Source organism: Cynocephalus volans, chromosome 18 (genome assembly GCF_027409185.1).
Source record: "Cynocephalus volans isolate mCynVol1 chromosome 18, mCynVol1.pri, whole genome shotgun sequence".
In the NCBI taxonomy this organism is placed as follows: Eukaryota; Metazoa; Chordata; class Mammalia; order Dermoptera; family Cynocephalidae; genus Cynocephalus; species Cynocephalus volans.
In genome coordinates this window covers 17,479,021-17,495,626 of record NC_084477.1, presented here as the reverse complement: position 1 = coordinate 17,495,626, position 16,606 = coordinate 17,479,021, and positions in this window count along the sequence as shown.

The following is a 16,606-nucleotide window of genomic DNA, read 5'->3' as shown; positions in this document are numbered from 1 at the left end:
TGACGGTCCTGAATAAAGTCCGCCTCCCCCCTGACCGTCTTCCACAGGTGTCACTGAATAGTGTTTGCTTTAACGTTGTCTCCGTCCCTGCCCCTTCTGCCTGGCCCTGGCACCGCCCGGTCTGACTGTATTTGGGAAAGCAGGCCCGGGACCAGCTGCTGCAAGGCCGCCCTCGCAGCCCCTGCCCCTAAGTCGTGAGGCACGGATTTTCCAGACTCGAAATTTTCCTATAACAAACTGAACCGCAGACACGCATTGCCCAAAGTATTTTAATTACTGTAGGGCTGAAAGAACTACATGGAGATTTTCAAGGCGCGTATATGAATTGGAGCAACACGTACAGTCCCCGTGTATGAAGTCACTTGGAAGGAAGCTGGAGACATTATGTGTCCGTTAAGTAATGGAAAAGGAAATGTGCACTTTAAAAAGGAGCCTTTCATGGGATGCGTGAGATCACTTCTGTGGAAGGAAGGGGCCAGGAGGGGAGAAGTCCCCGCCCCGTGATGCTGGGGCCTCTGGGCTGTGCACGGGCGGGGCCGGGCTCCCGATGCACCTGCCCCGGTGTGGGGCTGGCACTTTTTCCAGTGCCGCAGAGGCAGAGAGAAGCGCAGAGTCTGCTCTCTCAGCCGTCACTCCCTCCCTATATCTGAAATGCCCAGACCCTGCCCCAGGCATGCCAGTGAGCAGGTGATCTGTCTGCTTGTGCCATAAACACAGGGATTCTGACGTGGCCTTTGAGAGAAGGGGGAAGGCAGAGAGAAGGGATCCCTGTTCCTGTCCCCACCCACGGGCCAGCGGGCAGCTGACGGAGGCAAGAGGAAAGAACAGGCGCAGCAGAGGAGGCTGAGGTGTGACCGGCAGCAGAGGGGACAGGGGACATTGCTAGCCAAAATGGGTGACTGCGATGAGGAGCGGTTGCAGGGTGAGATTTGAGGTATTTATGGAATAGAGATGTGAAAACGTCCTCACAGGGAAGGGGACAACGGAGTGCGTCCTTACTGAGATTTGGGGGCTGGTGCTGATTTGAATTTGGAAGGTACCCATTCAGATAAGTTGTTTAAAGTTGAGCTTCCCCAGGACGATCCGTGTCCCCTCTGGGGACAGAACCTCAGCGGAGCCTGATATTAGTACACAGAAGGAAAGAGAAATTTGTAAAAATAGTAGAATAAAAAAGGAGATGTCAGAGAGAAACAAGAAGTGTCACACGGCCCAGGGTTTTGCTGCAGATAAGCCATGAGTTGGACCAGGTGCTGCCTACGGGACTGGAGCCTGGGCAGAGGGGACTGACCGCGTGGCCTCCCTCACCCCGCTGTGCCCGGCCCTCTCACCGTGGCACCTGCCCTGGGACTCTGGGCCAGCACGGGGCTGGCACCATGCGGGCCAGTGTAGCGGGCCAGTGTGGCGCGCAGGAGGATTGAGCAGCCTTGTGTGCTCTGCTTGTCCTCTGTGACCACCCCCGTGACAGCGACTCACCTGCCAGGGTATAAGAGAGACGTGGCCAGTCACCCCCACGTCCCAAGGCCAGCTGACCGCAGACCAGAGCGGTCCTGCCGACGGACCGCGTCCCTGACCCACAGAGGGGAGCTAAGCAGACGCCCGTTGCTCTGGGCCACGGGCCCTGCTGTCGATCTCACGCTCTGCTCCGTGGCAATAGGTAAAGATACAGCAGCTGGATAGACAGGAGGGAGCTTTGCTTCAGTTCACTTTGGGGTGGTGGGGAGGACAAAAAAGAGTAAGGAAAAAGAAGGGATTCAAGGCTCCACAAGCAGGAGCCCTGGGCACCAATGGTCAGGTCCGGCCTCCCAAGAGTTGGCACCATCCCTGTCCCCACCATACAGACGAGAAGAGCCTGGCCCTGACCTGCCCAGATGTGACCAACAGAGCCACAGCAGGAAGGACGGCTGGGGCCCACTGGGGCCCCAGTGGCCAGAGACACCAGAGGAAGGTCCTGCAGGCGGAGGGCTGAAGAGGGGTAGGGTTTCTTTGTCTGTCCCCACATCTTGGTGGCTGCCTGACCAGGGTCTTCTCCCAGAGGGTCTGAGAAGGAGGCACGTCCTGTCGGCAGAGATGGGCTGTCCCCACGCCCAGTCTGGGAGGCCGGACTCCCCACGCCCCAAGCTGCCTGCTCGTGGATTCCCACCTGAACCAGAGACATCAGGAACAGCAGGGTTTGCAGAGAAAACTGACAAGACTGTGCGAGCATCTGGAAGCCAGATGGCCTGTGGCCGCCACCCCACAGCTGGCGCCTCTCTCCTCCAGCGAGTGGGCCTGGGGGCTTAGGCAGCAGCCACCAGACCCCAGCCAGACAAGGACACCCGAGGTGCTAAGCTGGGGCAGCTGCCTGCCCAAGGAGATGTCCAACCCTGGGGACCAGGAGCCACAGGAAAAGGCACCTGCACCCAGTTACTCAGGAAGAGCAGAGCCCTTCGGAGAACACAACCCAGGAAGAAACACAGGGGACACCCAGTCGCAGCCCTAAACCACTCTGCCTTGAGTCACACCACTGGGAACCAGGCGGGACAGGGACAGCGCCACCTCCATCAATCCAGGGACCCACAGACGGGACCGAGATGCCTGCGATTTAGAATCATAGAGGCCATGAGAGCCAGAACCTCCTGTACAGTGGTTCTTATTTTTCTGGGTCAGGGACCCCTTTGAGAACCTGGGAGAAAAAGGGTATGAGGACTTTGCTCTAGAAAATGCACGTACACGCAAGAATTTGCACGGGGGTCCCCGACGTCCCGTGGACTGCAGGCAAAACTCCCGGCTCCTCTGTTTCCCTGAGTCATAGATCAAGGTCAAGGCTTCGTGGCCATGTGCAGAGCAGGACTAGGCTTCAGTCCCCCTCCACCCCCATGTGCCTGCGGGGTTCACAGCCTTCTGAAGTCCCTGGGAGAGCAGGAGCGTCCCTGTGTCTATCTGACCTGGGCCTTGTCCACCAGGCTCGGAGGACTCTAGGAGCCTCAGCCTCTGGGGAAGTGCTGGGGGGACAGAGAGCAGCGGCTCCTCCCTCAAGGCCTCACCTCAGCCCAGCCATGGGGTCCCCAGAAAGTTGCAAAGTTAACAGTAGGGGTATTTTACACACCAAATCGTAGCCTGCACTAGACAAATGAAACTGGATCATTAGGTCAGATGAATTCACTGGGGACAACCAGGAAAGGCTGTTTTTTCCTCTAACCACTGATTTCAGTGACACTACCTGTGCCAAACTCCTCTGCCCTCCTTGGGACACCATTCCCACCACTTCCCAAGGCCTTCTTAGGGCACTTTCTAGCACTAAGTGTCCAGCCCAGGCAGGTCTACACTCTGGGCTTCCCCCACGGCTGCCTGTCCTGCTGCCCGGCACGGGGACGGCCCCAGCTCTGCCCCGTCCATGGGGACTGGTGGACGAGCAGGGGTGAGACAGGAGGATGCAGGAGGCTACGCTGACCGCTGTGAGTAATGCTACTTTCTTGAGGGGTGACTTGAAACCTCTCGTGGAATCATTAACTTTAAAATAACAACCTGGTCAGACAAGGATCAGGGGACCTGACCTCCTTCCTCGAAGAATGAAGGATTACGGAAAGGGACACACTGGTCATCCACAAGCGTGATAACACGAGGTTTCACTGTGCAATAGATCGACGTAATGAGAGACTGTAGGGTGGAACTCGAGCTTTCCACGTAGCTGAGCAAGCTGCAGAAAGAATTATCAAAACCCTCACCCGGGGAACAACGATGTCATTGCAGAGGGGACGGCCACTTTGTGAAGCAGCCTTCTTTCAGTGAACTCTTCTGTACTTTCACCAGTCGGCTTGCTCTTGAATTCCTTCCCATGTGAAGCACCCTCTCGGGGAGGAGATTGAGGCTTTGCTTTCTGGGGGTCTCTCTCTGTCTGGCCACAGGGGACGCGGATGGCTGGAGCAACACATGCCAGGCCCCGCTCCAGCAGCGGGACATCGTGCCAGCCTGACGGATCCCACCCCAAGGGGCTCAGATCCTGGTGCCGGGTGGGGAAGGTGCTTCTAACTGGAAGCTGAAAGGCGGAGCTGCTTTGTCAAATGATTCGATTATTAGGACCATAGGGAGCAGAGCCTGTCATCTGTGTTGATTTTTATTAAAGCTGAATCCAGGAAATTCAAAAATAGCTGCCTGAGTCACCAGCCGGGGTTGTGTTTCAGGGCGGACGGCAGTTGGCTGAGCACAGGACTCAGGCTGGGAGGGGACCTGGAGCCCAGAGGACATCCAGTGTCCCTCTGTGTTTCTGATTCTCATTTGCCACGTGCAGAGTGATCGTGAATCTGAGCAGCAACCCACGCCGTGGGATGTGATGTCACAAGGCTCCACGCCACACTCACTCACGACAGAACCACAGTGGGCTTTGCTCCGTGCCAGGCCTGGGGACCCAGTTTCTGGTTCTTGCTCCTTTCATCCCATCACAGAACCGTTATCCTACCCTGCATCTCCTGTGACCTGCCGGTACAGAGGCACTTAGGAACTGAAACTCTGTGCCGTGGGCAATGGGAGCGCTTCATCAATGTGCCCTGACAGGGGACACGACCGATGGACAGGAGAGGCTCAGGACAGTGGCCTGGTTCCAGAAAGCGGGTAATTTGTGGAACAGCTCATTTCCCTAAGTGGCCTTGCAGAGTGGCTGGGGCTGGAATCCCACAGGACTGGAGATACTGGCAATGAAGGAACAGGCAGCGAACTGTCCAGAAGGCCCCAGGAGCCTCGCCAATCACGGAACCCCACAGCACAGACGCCCGCATCAGCATGACGCAGGTGAGTGACACCGAGGGAACTCGGCCACTCCGTCCGCCTTGCCAGGCCCTGGCCCACGCTGTCTGCCTTGTGCACGACCAGCCAGGGCAGGAGCCCATGCCGGGGAGGGTGAAGGCTGCAGGGCGAGCAGAGCTGGTGTGCCAGGGCTGGGAGACAGAGATCCGAGTACGTGGTCCTGTCTGCCCCCAGCCAGCTGCCCAAGGCCGGCCAGGGCTGCCCAGCCCCTGTCCCGTCCACCAACCCAGCTCTGGCACTGCCTGGAGGAGCAGCCGGCAGATGGGGCAGGAGGGCAGGAGCTGGCGTGCTGGGGGGAACTTGCACATGACCCAGGGCCAGGCACCCGACCTGGGGGAGTTGGAAAGACAGGACAGCAGGCTGGGTCCCCTGCCCTGCTGCTCCGCATCTCCCCACCCGCCGTGAACAAGACTGATGCTCTCTTAGAAACCACATTTTAGAGGCTGTGGCTGCTTTCTGGATGGTTCCACCCCACTATCCAACAACGATCAAACCCCCTTCACCCCGAACAAGGCCACGTGGCATGGGTCCTCCTGGTCCTGACATTGACGAGGTCTTTGGCTGCTCAGCCATCAGATGACGGAGAGTCCGAGTGTGACAGGGGAAGGGATCTCTCCAGGAAAAGGAGTGTCCACGCTCCTCCAGGACAGAGACTGTGTCCAGCCACCTGTGCTTAGGACACAACTCGTTCGTCATCTTCGAAAGCCCGGCCACTGGTCTGCACTTGGGGGCTCTGAGGCGGCCCCGGCTCTGTCCCCCACACTCCCAGGTGCCCTGGCCACCCGCCCCAATGCTGCTGGCTGCACATGGCCCACCCACCTCCCACCCTGGCTCCCCGTCCCCGAGCTGCTCTTGGGGACATGGCCGCCATGTGGTCGGAAGCCTTTGGACAGAACACCCAACCTCTGTGTTCTTCTTTCTGTTTCTTCAGCTGGAAAATGGGAAGAATTATGGTCACCATCTTCCTTCCGGGTGACAGAGTCATTGTGAAGACCGCCTGGTAATGATTCTAAGCCCATTGTCTCTTTGGACAAAATGTTGCTGCATAAATAAAACAGCTTGGCCCAGGGCCGGTTCCACACGATTCTTTGAGGTCAGTTTTGTTTACCTTCCTGGTTCACAATCCCCAAAGGTTGGGGTGCCCCAAAAGGCAGACCCGCCCTTGCAGCAGCACTCTCGTGTCAAATTAATCTGCTGACTTGCTGGAGCAATGGGCTTGGAAGGGAGCGTGTCCCCGTGGGGTTGGCAGTGGAGCCCCTCGGGAGACAGGGCAGACGCGGCCCCAGAGCGACGGGCCTCGTGCCCCGCCTGGAAAGCCATGCCATCCTCGGGGCCTAGGCTCTCTCCTCATAGCAGGGTAAGGCCACCAACCCTACCACCCGAGAGTATCCCTACCATCTGGTCTGAGTGTCACAAGAGCCATGTGGGGCTGGCAGGCAAGGGGTTATTTTCCCTACTGTACAGAGAAGGAAACAGACTCGTTCAGAGTTACAGAGTTGCATGGGGACATGACCCCAGCCTCTGTCCACGTGTCTCCTGGCCGTGCAGTGCACATCCGCACCCCAGCCCTGAGCTGGAAGAATGTGCGTCCCCTTCTGGAAAGGGGACAAAGCCCTGCACGGGGCTGCTCAGCAGAAATACCATGTCAAGCTACATATGCAGCTTTAGAACTTTCTGGTAACCACATTTAAAGACACAAAAAGAAACAAACAAAATCGATCTTAATATTATATTTCACTTAACCCTATATATCCAAAATATTATTTCAACGTGTATTCAATGTAACAAAATTATCAACGAAATATTTCACCTTCTTACTGTCTTCAAAATCCAGCGTGTATCTTACACTTCCAGCACATGTTAGTTAGCCCTAGCCCCCTTCCCATGCTCAGTAGCCACACGTGGCCGGTGTCTACTCTGTGGGGCAGCTTGGCTGTGCCCGCCGCAAGGGTGGGCACCTCCCGTAAGGCTGTCCCTAATCTGAGGCGCCTCCAGGGAACAGCAGGCCTGCTAGGGGCAAACTTGAGACGCGGAAGCAACCCGAGTGACACTAGGGCCCGGTGTCTTCAACCTTCCTTTTGCTCACGACAGAAATCTTGTGCAAAGCCTCAGTACAGGAAAGATCAAATTAGAGCCCCCTCGTGGAAGGGGTCAGACCAGCCACCAAACCTCTCCAAGGTGTCCCCCGAAGCTGCCTCCTATCACAGGTCGAAAACTGCTCCTGGGGTCCAATCCGCCACCGCCCGCCCCAGACTCGGCATATATCTGAGGCACAACCATGGAACCGTGCAGCCCCTCTCTGTCACCTGCGGGCGGAGGTGGCAGGAGGTGCTGACGACCACCGCCCAGTGCCCGTAGCTTTTCAGACTGCGCTTAAGACACCTCTTGACTCCGTGAAGTGGGCGCAACTGTCCTCATTTTGCAGAAGAGCAGTGCGACCTGCTCCAGGCCTGCAGCTGGGACGTGGACCGCGGCCTGTGTGCCGCAGAAGCCCATGGACTTCCCGCTGAGCAGGGTCAGCCCCGCTTCAGACAGCTCTTGCAGGGGCCAGCGTCAGGCCGCAGCACCGTTTAGGACATTAAGGGTGCTGAGATCTGAAGCAGCACACGCATCAGACGGGCCGTGGAATCAGGCCTTTGGAATAAATATGTTTGGTCCGTAGGGTCTAAAGCACTATACGATTTTTAAATATTATTTTAGATGTCTCGTGTGTAGATATATTTGCTAGGGATGTCATTTAAGTGTACCTACGGGCCTAAAACATGCCTTGAAAGAGTGTAGATTTATCTAAGGTTTACCAGGTGACTGTCCTGTGCTAGGAATGTTGAAAGTGTGATCTCACGCTCTTGCCCATTTTGGACAGAAGCTCAGAGAGGGAAGTTATTGGACAGAGACCCAAGAGCCAGGACAAAGGGGTCCCACCTGGCTGCTCTGGCTTCTCCCCATCGCGTGGGAAGCTCCCAAGCTGGGCTCCGTGTCCTCTAGAGGAGGTATGGTTGTCCCCACTAGAGGTGGCATTTTCTAGGCACGAGTCCCAGGTAATTAAGAACATGTCCCACAGTAGGCAGCATGCAAAGACATCCCATCCCAATCCTGGGAATGTGTGACTACGTTAGGTTACATGACAGAGGGGAATTAAGGGTGCTAATTAGCGGCCTTAAGACAGGGAGATTTACCCTGAACTATCCAGGTGGGCCCCATGTCATCAAAAGGGTCCACAAAAGTGGGAAAGGGAGTTGGGTGAGGAGATCAGAGGCAGGTGTGGCTGCAGAAGAGAGGGACAGACAGACGCCACCTCGCTGGCTTTGAGGATGGCGGGAGGCGGTCAGGTGCCAAGGGGTGGGGGGCAGCCTTTGAAACTGGACAAGGGGAGGAAGGATTCTCCCCCAGAGCCTCCAGAAGGAGCACGGCCTCACTAACGCCTCGATTTTATCTCAACGAGACCTCACTGGACTTCTGACCGACAAAAGTGTAAGATTAATGGAAAGCCTCCGTTTGCATTAACTTGGGTATAGCGGCAATGGACGGCTAATGCGTACATATCCTTAGCCCGTCCCTGGGGTCCTGTCACTGCAGATGCGCACCCCGACTGGAGTGAGACGACGGTCAGAGGCGAGGGTCCCGGTGGGCAGGTGTGAGGACACTCTGTTCTGCACACTTGTCACCAGCAATCCTCACTGGATCAGTTCAGCGTGTTTGTCAAAAGCAATTCAACTTATACCAGGGCACTTCAAAAAGTCCATGGAAAGATTTATAGGATCTTTCGAGTCTATTTTCCCACGGACTTTTGGAAGATGGTCGTATGTCTGGAGCTCTTTTTTTGAATTCATGCCAATTCTACACTATCTTTATCAGGGGGACTTTACAATAAGTCTTGAAATCAGGGCAAATCCTCCCACTTTGTTCTTCTCAAAATTGTTTTGACTACTCTTGGTCATTTCAATTTCCACACACATTTTTAGAATCAGTGTATCAATTTCTACAAAAACAAAAACAAAAAACAAAAAAAAAAAGCTCTGCTAAGATTTTATTTGGATGGCATTAAATCTATAGATCAATTTGGAGAGAATTAGTATCTTCATATTGAGTCTTCCAATGCATGAACATGGTATCTCTCTTTATTTATTTGCCTTTTTAAATATCAGCGACGTTTTGTAGTTTTTAGTATGCAAGTGTTACATTGATTTCGTTAAAATTTCCCTAAGAATTACGTTTTTCAGTGATCTCATAAATGACATTTTAAAAATTCATTTTCCAACTTATCACGAGCGTATTGAAATAAATTGATTTTTGTGTATTTTCCTTCTTCCTTATGACCTTTCTAAATTGGCGTTCATTTCTAGTAGCTTTTTCTGTGGTTTCCTTAGGATGTTCTATGTACATGATCACGGCAACTGCGAATAAAAAGAGCCCTAATTTTTTCTTTTTTTCCCAATTGTATGCCACTTATTGCGTTCTCTTGCCTTAAAGAGCTGGCTAGGACACTCGCACGGTGTTGCGTAGAAGGCAAGGCAGGTGGCCTTGCCTAGTTCCCAGTCTTGGGAGAAAAGCATTCAAACTCTCACCATTTAATACGTTGTCAGCTGCAGGATTTTTGTAGATGCCCTTTATCAGGTTGAGAAAGGTTCCTTTTATTTCTAGTTTGCTGAGACTTTTCTTCATGATTTGGATGTTGAATTTTGTCAAACACTCTTTCTGCATCTATTGAGAGGATAATAGGGCTTTTCCCTTTTATTCTGTTAATATGGCGAATTACATGGGCTGAATTTCAAATGCTAAGCAAACCTTGTGTATCAATCAGGGCTCTCCAGAGAAACAGAATCAATGGGACATACATATGTATATATGGACTGCAAGTCTGACAGTGGTCCCATAGGATTACAATGGCTACACCATATAGCCTGGGTGTGTAGTAGGCTATCCCAGCTAGGTTTGTGCAAGTGCACTCTAGAATGTCCACACAAATGGCAAAATCACCTAACAAAGCATTGCTCAGAATCTATCCCCGATGTTAAGCGATGCATGACTGTAAACGTGTGAGTTTGTCTATTTCTCTTTTCTGTTCTGTCCATCTTTGTTTCGTGTATTTTGAAATTCTGTTGTTAGGTATATACCAGTTAAAGGATGTTATGCATTCTTAATTAGCAGACCCCTTTTTCATTAAGAAAGGTACTTTTTATCCGTGATAATGTTCTTTGTACTAAGTCTAATGTGTCTAATAATAATATATCCCCTCCAACTTTATTTTGATTATCAGCTACAGGTAACACGGTATATTCTTTTCCAATCTTTTACTTTTAACCTGTCTGCATCTTTATATTTATAGTGCGTTTCTTGTAGACACCACATAGCAGAACTTACTGTTTTATCCGTTCTGACAATTTCTGCTTCTCAACTGGAGCATTTGCACTACTTACACTAAATGTGATTATCAGTACAGTGTTGCGTACACCTATGTCTTGTTGTGTTTTATATCTGTCCCATTTGGTCTTTGTTTCTGTTTTTCCTCTTTTCCTGCTTTCTTGCTGATTATGTTTTAGCATTCCATTTTATTTCCACAATTGACTTTTTACCTATGCATCTTGCTTTAATTTTGTAGTGATTGCTCTGCTTTTTATAATTTGTATGTTTAACTTATCACAGCCTGCCTTTACAGAACGTTACACCACTTTGTGTACAATGTTAGATCTCTGCAGCAGTATTCGTACATTTTACTTTCTATATATGTTACAAATGCCACAATACATTGTTGTTATTTTTGCTATAAACAGCCAATCATTTTACTAAACATTTTTAAGTCTGGGGAAAAAAAAGACTAATGTATTTATCCACGTATTTACTATTTTCTGCACTATTCAATCCTTCGTGCAGATCCAAGTGTCTGTCTAGTATCATCTTCCTGTTGCCTAAAAATCTTCTTTTAATATTTCTTGTAATGCAGGTCAGCTGGTGACACATTAATTCAGCTTTTGTTTATCTAAAAAAGTTTTTAATTTGCCTTCAGTTTTGAAGGATGTGTTCTGTTGGATGTTAAACTCTAGGTTGACACTTCTTTTTTTTTTTCCCCAGCACTTTAAAAATGTTGTTCCATTTACTTAAAGCTTGTATATTTTGGGATGAGAAGTCTGCAGTAACTCTTATTTGATTTTTTTTTTTTTTCTCTGTGTACCTAATATTTTCTTTCCTCTGGGTGTTCTATAGATTTTCTCTTTCTTACTGATTTTCAGCCATTTGTGGCATGCTTTGGTATGTTTGTGTGTGTGTGTTTACCCTACTTATTAAACTTCATTAAACTTCTTGAATCTGTGTATTTATAGTTTTTATCATTTGGCCATGATTTTTTCAAAGTTTTTTTTTTTATCCCTCCCTCTGTCTCTTCTTCTAGGACTCAGGAGACTCATAACATTGGATCCTATAATATCTTCCCACATAACACTGAGGGTCTGTTTATTTTTTCCTAATCTTTTTGTTTCTCTGCTTCATTATGAATATATTCTACTGCTAGGTCTTCAAGTTCAATAATTTCTGCAGTGTATCATCTAATTTTAATGTAATCCAGTGAAATTCTCATTTCAGATATTGTTGTATCTCTGTAAGTCCCATTTCTCTCTCTGTTATTTTCACATTCTACTTTCATCCTTGAGCATATGCATCATGTTTATAACAGTTGTTTTAATATCCTATCTGCTGATTCCATCATCTCTGTTATTTCTGAATTGGCCTATGGGCTTTTTCTCCTGTATATGAGTCCCATTTTCCTGCTTATTTGTACATCTAGTAATTTTTGATTGATTGCTAGACATTGTAAATTTTATGTTTGGTGTTAGATTTTGTAATATTTTTATAAAGAGTGTTGGACCTATTCTGGCAGGCTGCTAAGTAATTTGTGAATTGGCTTGATTCTTTCATGCTTTGTTTTCAAACACTTTTAGGGCACATATAGACTACTCTTTCTCGTAAGGCTTTTGCACTTCTAATGCATGGCCCTTCAAGAATCTCCGGTGAGAGCCCCACATATTCAACATGGCTTGCACTTTGGCTGGAGGGAAACTGGATGATTCTTGGCTTTCTGTGAACTCTGGGACTTGCTCATCTTACAGCTTCCTGGTAACTGTTATTTCCTTAGAAGTTGTTGTAGCCCATGCACTAGGGTTTCACCCTACAAGTGCACAGATTGGTCTTTAGCCAATGACTTAACAGAACCCCTATGCAGATGTGTAGAAATCTTTCTCTGGAACTCTGCCCTCTCACATCTATCTCCCTTGACCTCCCCAACTCCAGACTCACTCGCCTCAGTTCAGCAAGATTGCCAGGCTCTGTCTGGATTTCTCCCTCCCTGTGCTGCAGAAATTGTCCCAACATACTCAGGAAGAACCCTATGTGTATTTCTGGAGCTCTTTCTGTACACAGTTCCCTCCTGCAAATTACAGCCACCTTTTCTTCCCCAAGCTCATTCTCCTAAGCTCAGAGAGACTTCCACGCTGTGCTGAAGATCACCCTTCCTGCAACATGGTCCAGAAAATGCCTCAAGCCAGAAGGCCAGGACAATCACACTTCCTCTGTCTCCCCTCTCTCAGGGATCACGGTCTTGCACTGCCCACTGTCCAAAGTCTATAAACAGAGGTTTTGCATAGTATGCCCCCCTTTCTAGTTGTTTATAACATGAGGGTAAGTGTAATCCCAATTGCTTTATCACAGCCAGAAGCAGAAATCCCACACATTTTTGTTGCTGTTGTTGTTGTTATTTAAAATTTTTTTTTAACTGAAACATAATTATTGTACATATCCATGGGGTACAGCATTGGATATCAATACCTGTGTGCAATATGCAATGCTCAATCACGCACTTTTAAGAATTTCCAGCTATAAAATCATTGTGTGCCCATATATTTGGCCTGCCTCCTCCATTAGAAGAATGTAAGCCCCATGAGGGTAGTGACGACACACTGCTGAATCCCAGTGCCTGCACCAGGCTGTGACATAGTAAGGACCATGAAGAAAAAATGTATTATTGTGATCCTGGAGCTAGATGTTGGCGTGAATCAGGGGAGGGGGGCAAAACATGGGGTGGGGGTAGGGACACAGGGCTGGAGGTGCAGGAGAACTGCTGGGCCGTGCAGTTACCAGACTTGCAGGTACACCTCACTTCCACTCTGGGCTGTCCCTGTGAAACTCACTTTCCACTTGGACCTGGATATTTTCACAATAAAAGATTGGAAGTAGATGCTTTAAAATGCTGGTGTTGTGTTAAAGCCGTCCACCATGTTTTTCACACTTTATGTAATGTAGTTAGGTGACTTAAAATAATTTTTAAACACCCTCACACATGTTATTGTCTATGATTTTACTGGGTGACAAACCCTTAGGTGGAGTAAACTTCAGGTTGCTGTGGTGAAGGCGTCAGCCAGTGGATGAAATCACCTCCCCACCCACTCAGCCTGCGTGGCTTCTGTCCCGCAAGGACCAGGGCATCAGACGTCACTAGTTCCCACCCCACTCTCCTCCCAACCTGTTCCATCGCCCCAGCCCCATACAGAAGTGCCTGGATTGATACAGGGGGCATTATAGATGTTGTCTGATGTGCAACTACAGAGAGTAACACAAATCGCAAACACAACTGAGCCACAAGAGACCTAACCAGTGCTGGCCAAGGGCCACCTGTGACCTAACACTCCAGCTAAATAGATGAGACTGCTGTCCGATGCGAGCACTCAGCAACAGAGCTAGGCTGTGGGACGTCTCACCTCCCTGCAAGCAGGCGGCTACTGTCACATGGTGACTGGTCCACTGAAGACCCCTCTGTCATCATCCTCTCCTTCCACCCCATCCCACCCCAGCTCCTTCCATGGGCGACCATTTCATTCTTTCAAATGTGCCTTGTTTGTGGGGACATTTTTAATTTACACGATGGTATTGTTATATACATTCCAGTTTGTCCTACATTTTTTTCTTTTTTACAAAGTAATGTATTTGTTCAGCTCCATCCGTGTTTCCATCTGTACATCTAATTTGTTGCTTTTAATTGCTGCATAATACTCCTGGGGCGGGTCCACCACATTTTATCTGGCCCTCCTCCTGGTGACAGACATCAGCTGGCCACCAGCTCCTGCAATAGCACTGCAGCCAACGGCCCTGGGCAACGAACAGGCCCAAGTCCCCGGGTGAGAATTTCCCTGGGTTGTACATCCTCGAGGGAGATTTCAGGGCCACAAGATATACGTATACTTAACGTGGCAGAGCAGTACCAGATGGCTGTCAACACTGGCTGCACAGTTCCCAGGACTCCTCAAACTCAGCACCATCCACATTTTGGGCTGAGTGACTCACGGTCGTGGAGGGCAGCCCTGCGTGCCGGGGGACATTTCCCGGCGTCTCCAGCCACTGCACACTAGGTGCCAGGAGCAGCCCCTCTCCAGGAGTCACGACTCTGCTACATCTCCCCAGCGTATCCCATTTCTGTCAACACGTGGCATCACCTGCTCTCAGTTTTTTTCTCTGAGTACCAATTATTTCCAGCTCCTTTCCACATGCTCCAGTTTTCAGGCTGTTCTCCGATAATTTCCTATCGCAGCTGCTCGGTCTCTTTTTGTAAATGGACAGGAGCGCCTTGTGTGTTCCTGATGCTGTCCTTTATCAGAAAGACATAGCAAATATCCGTCCTGTCCTTTCAGCTAATTAGCTCTCTCCACAGTGCACTTCACAGACGGAAATCCTAGATTTTTACGTACTCGGATTCAATACTTTGCCTCACGGTTTGCACTTTTGAGCTTTTACCAGAGTCCTCCCTTGTCCCGGGTCACAAGATGCTCTCCTCTGCTAGGTCTGTTTTACCTCTTACGATTTGGTCTTTAATCCACATAGAGCCCACCTTTTGCATAGTACTGGGTAGGAATCTACATTTATATTTCTCTGTACACTGAGAACCCATCCACTGGAGAATCCTTCCTTTTTCCTGCCAGTCTGTGGTGCCACCTGGGTCGTGAATGAAGGTCCCACATATGAGTGGGTTTCTCCCTGAGCCCTCCATCCTGTTTCCTTGGCCTACTCATCTGTCCTCGCACCAGTACCCTCAGACTAATTCTGTGGCCGCTTTCACAAGTGACAGAGCAAGCCTCTCCCCTTTTAACTCCTCAGTCAACCATGTCTGTTTGTAATTGAGAGTAAATTCACCAAACTGCTCTAATTATCCAACTGCAATTTTTATTTGATTGCACGAATGTTATAAGATGATTTGGGGAGAATTAACACTTTTATATGAAGTTATCTCATTCAGAATTATTTAGATCTTCTTCTAATTCTTTTTAATTTTTGTAGTTTTTGTGAAAGAAGTCTTTGCATGCTTGTTAAGTTGGTTGGTTTAAGTTTAAGTTGGTTGCAGGATACTTTATATATCTGATTGCCATGACGAGCGGTATTTTTGTTTCTAGTTTGGGTTGCTGCTTGTTAGGAGCTGAATTATGCCCACCTCAAATTCACATGTTGGAGTCATAACCCCCAGGACCTCAGACAGTGGCTGTATTTGGACATATGTCTTTAAAAAGGGTGTCAGTTAAAATGGGGTGTCGGGGTGGGCCCAATCCTATATGACTGGTGCACATATAAGACAATGGGATTTGGACATGACAACACAGACACAGGGACAGCCTTTTAAAGGATGCAGCAAGAAGGCCCAAACTTCTGACATGCTGATCTTGGACTTCCAGCCTTCAGAACCGTGAGAAAAACATGCTGAGGCCCCCGGTTTGTGGCATTTTCTCACAGCAGTCCCAGCAGCCTCATGCTGCTCTTCATTTCTGGGTTTACCTTATACCCAGGGGTGCTCGTCTCTGCCCCAATTCAGAGATTCAGAGACACCGGTTTCCTCCCGGGAGCCCACGCTTGGTATCCAGGTACCTGGAAAGCGGGCAGTTCACCAGATGACAGAGGAGCGTGGGATCAGCCCAGAGAAATTGCTAGAAAAGCCCCATAACCATCCCACCCCACCACAGCCGGCATTCTTGTCCCCGGACTCAGCACCTTCCCTCCCTGGCATACCGTGTCTCTATGTCACAGCTCCCTCTTGCGCAGACACACTTTCTGGACGTGTTACTATCACGCACTGAGGTAGCGTAAAAGCTGCCAAACCCAGGAGCTTGGGAACTATTCTGTCCCCTCCCCTACTGTGTAGGAAGAAGCATCCAACACTCAGCGGTGCACAAAAGTCATCAAAAGCCCCATATACCAATACATCAGCAAGGACAATCCCTTGCTCGCCCCAAAATCTTTGGTCCCAAAGGCAGCAAAGGTCACAATGTGCGTGATAAGAAGTTAGGAGAAACCTGTCACCCTGATTCACCATTTTCCTGATGGGTTTTAGTTCTAAAAGCTTCTTTGATACGGAAAATTGACATCTAAGCATTCTCCTTAATCTATAGTTGGTCATTTACCACCTGCACTTTATTTAGTGACTAGAAAAGGCCATGCTTTAATTCTGTATTTCTTAAATAAAATTTTTTTTAAAAATCAGCTTCAACCAGACTCGACATGAAAGCTCTCAGGGGGACAACATTTGCCTTTGAGTCACTGTCACTCAATACAATAAGCTCGTCTTGGAAAGTCTTGTCCCACAGCCCTCCAGGGCAGAGCCCACCCTCCCGCCAGGAGCTGTCACCTCCCTGACCCGCAGAGAGGACTGAGCCAGGACTGTGCAGAGTCAGCTTTCAGGCTGGCTTGAAGTAGCATGAATCCAGTCTCTTCTCTCCTGGGTTCCATTACCATCATCCTCACAGGCGTCCTGACGCCAGCAGAGGCCCAAAGCAGACACATCTGGCATTTTTAAATGGCTTTA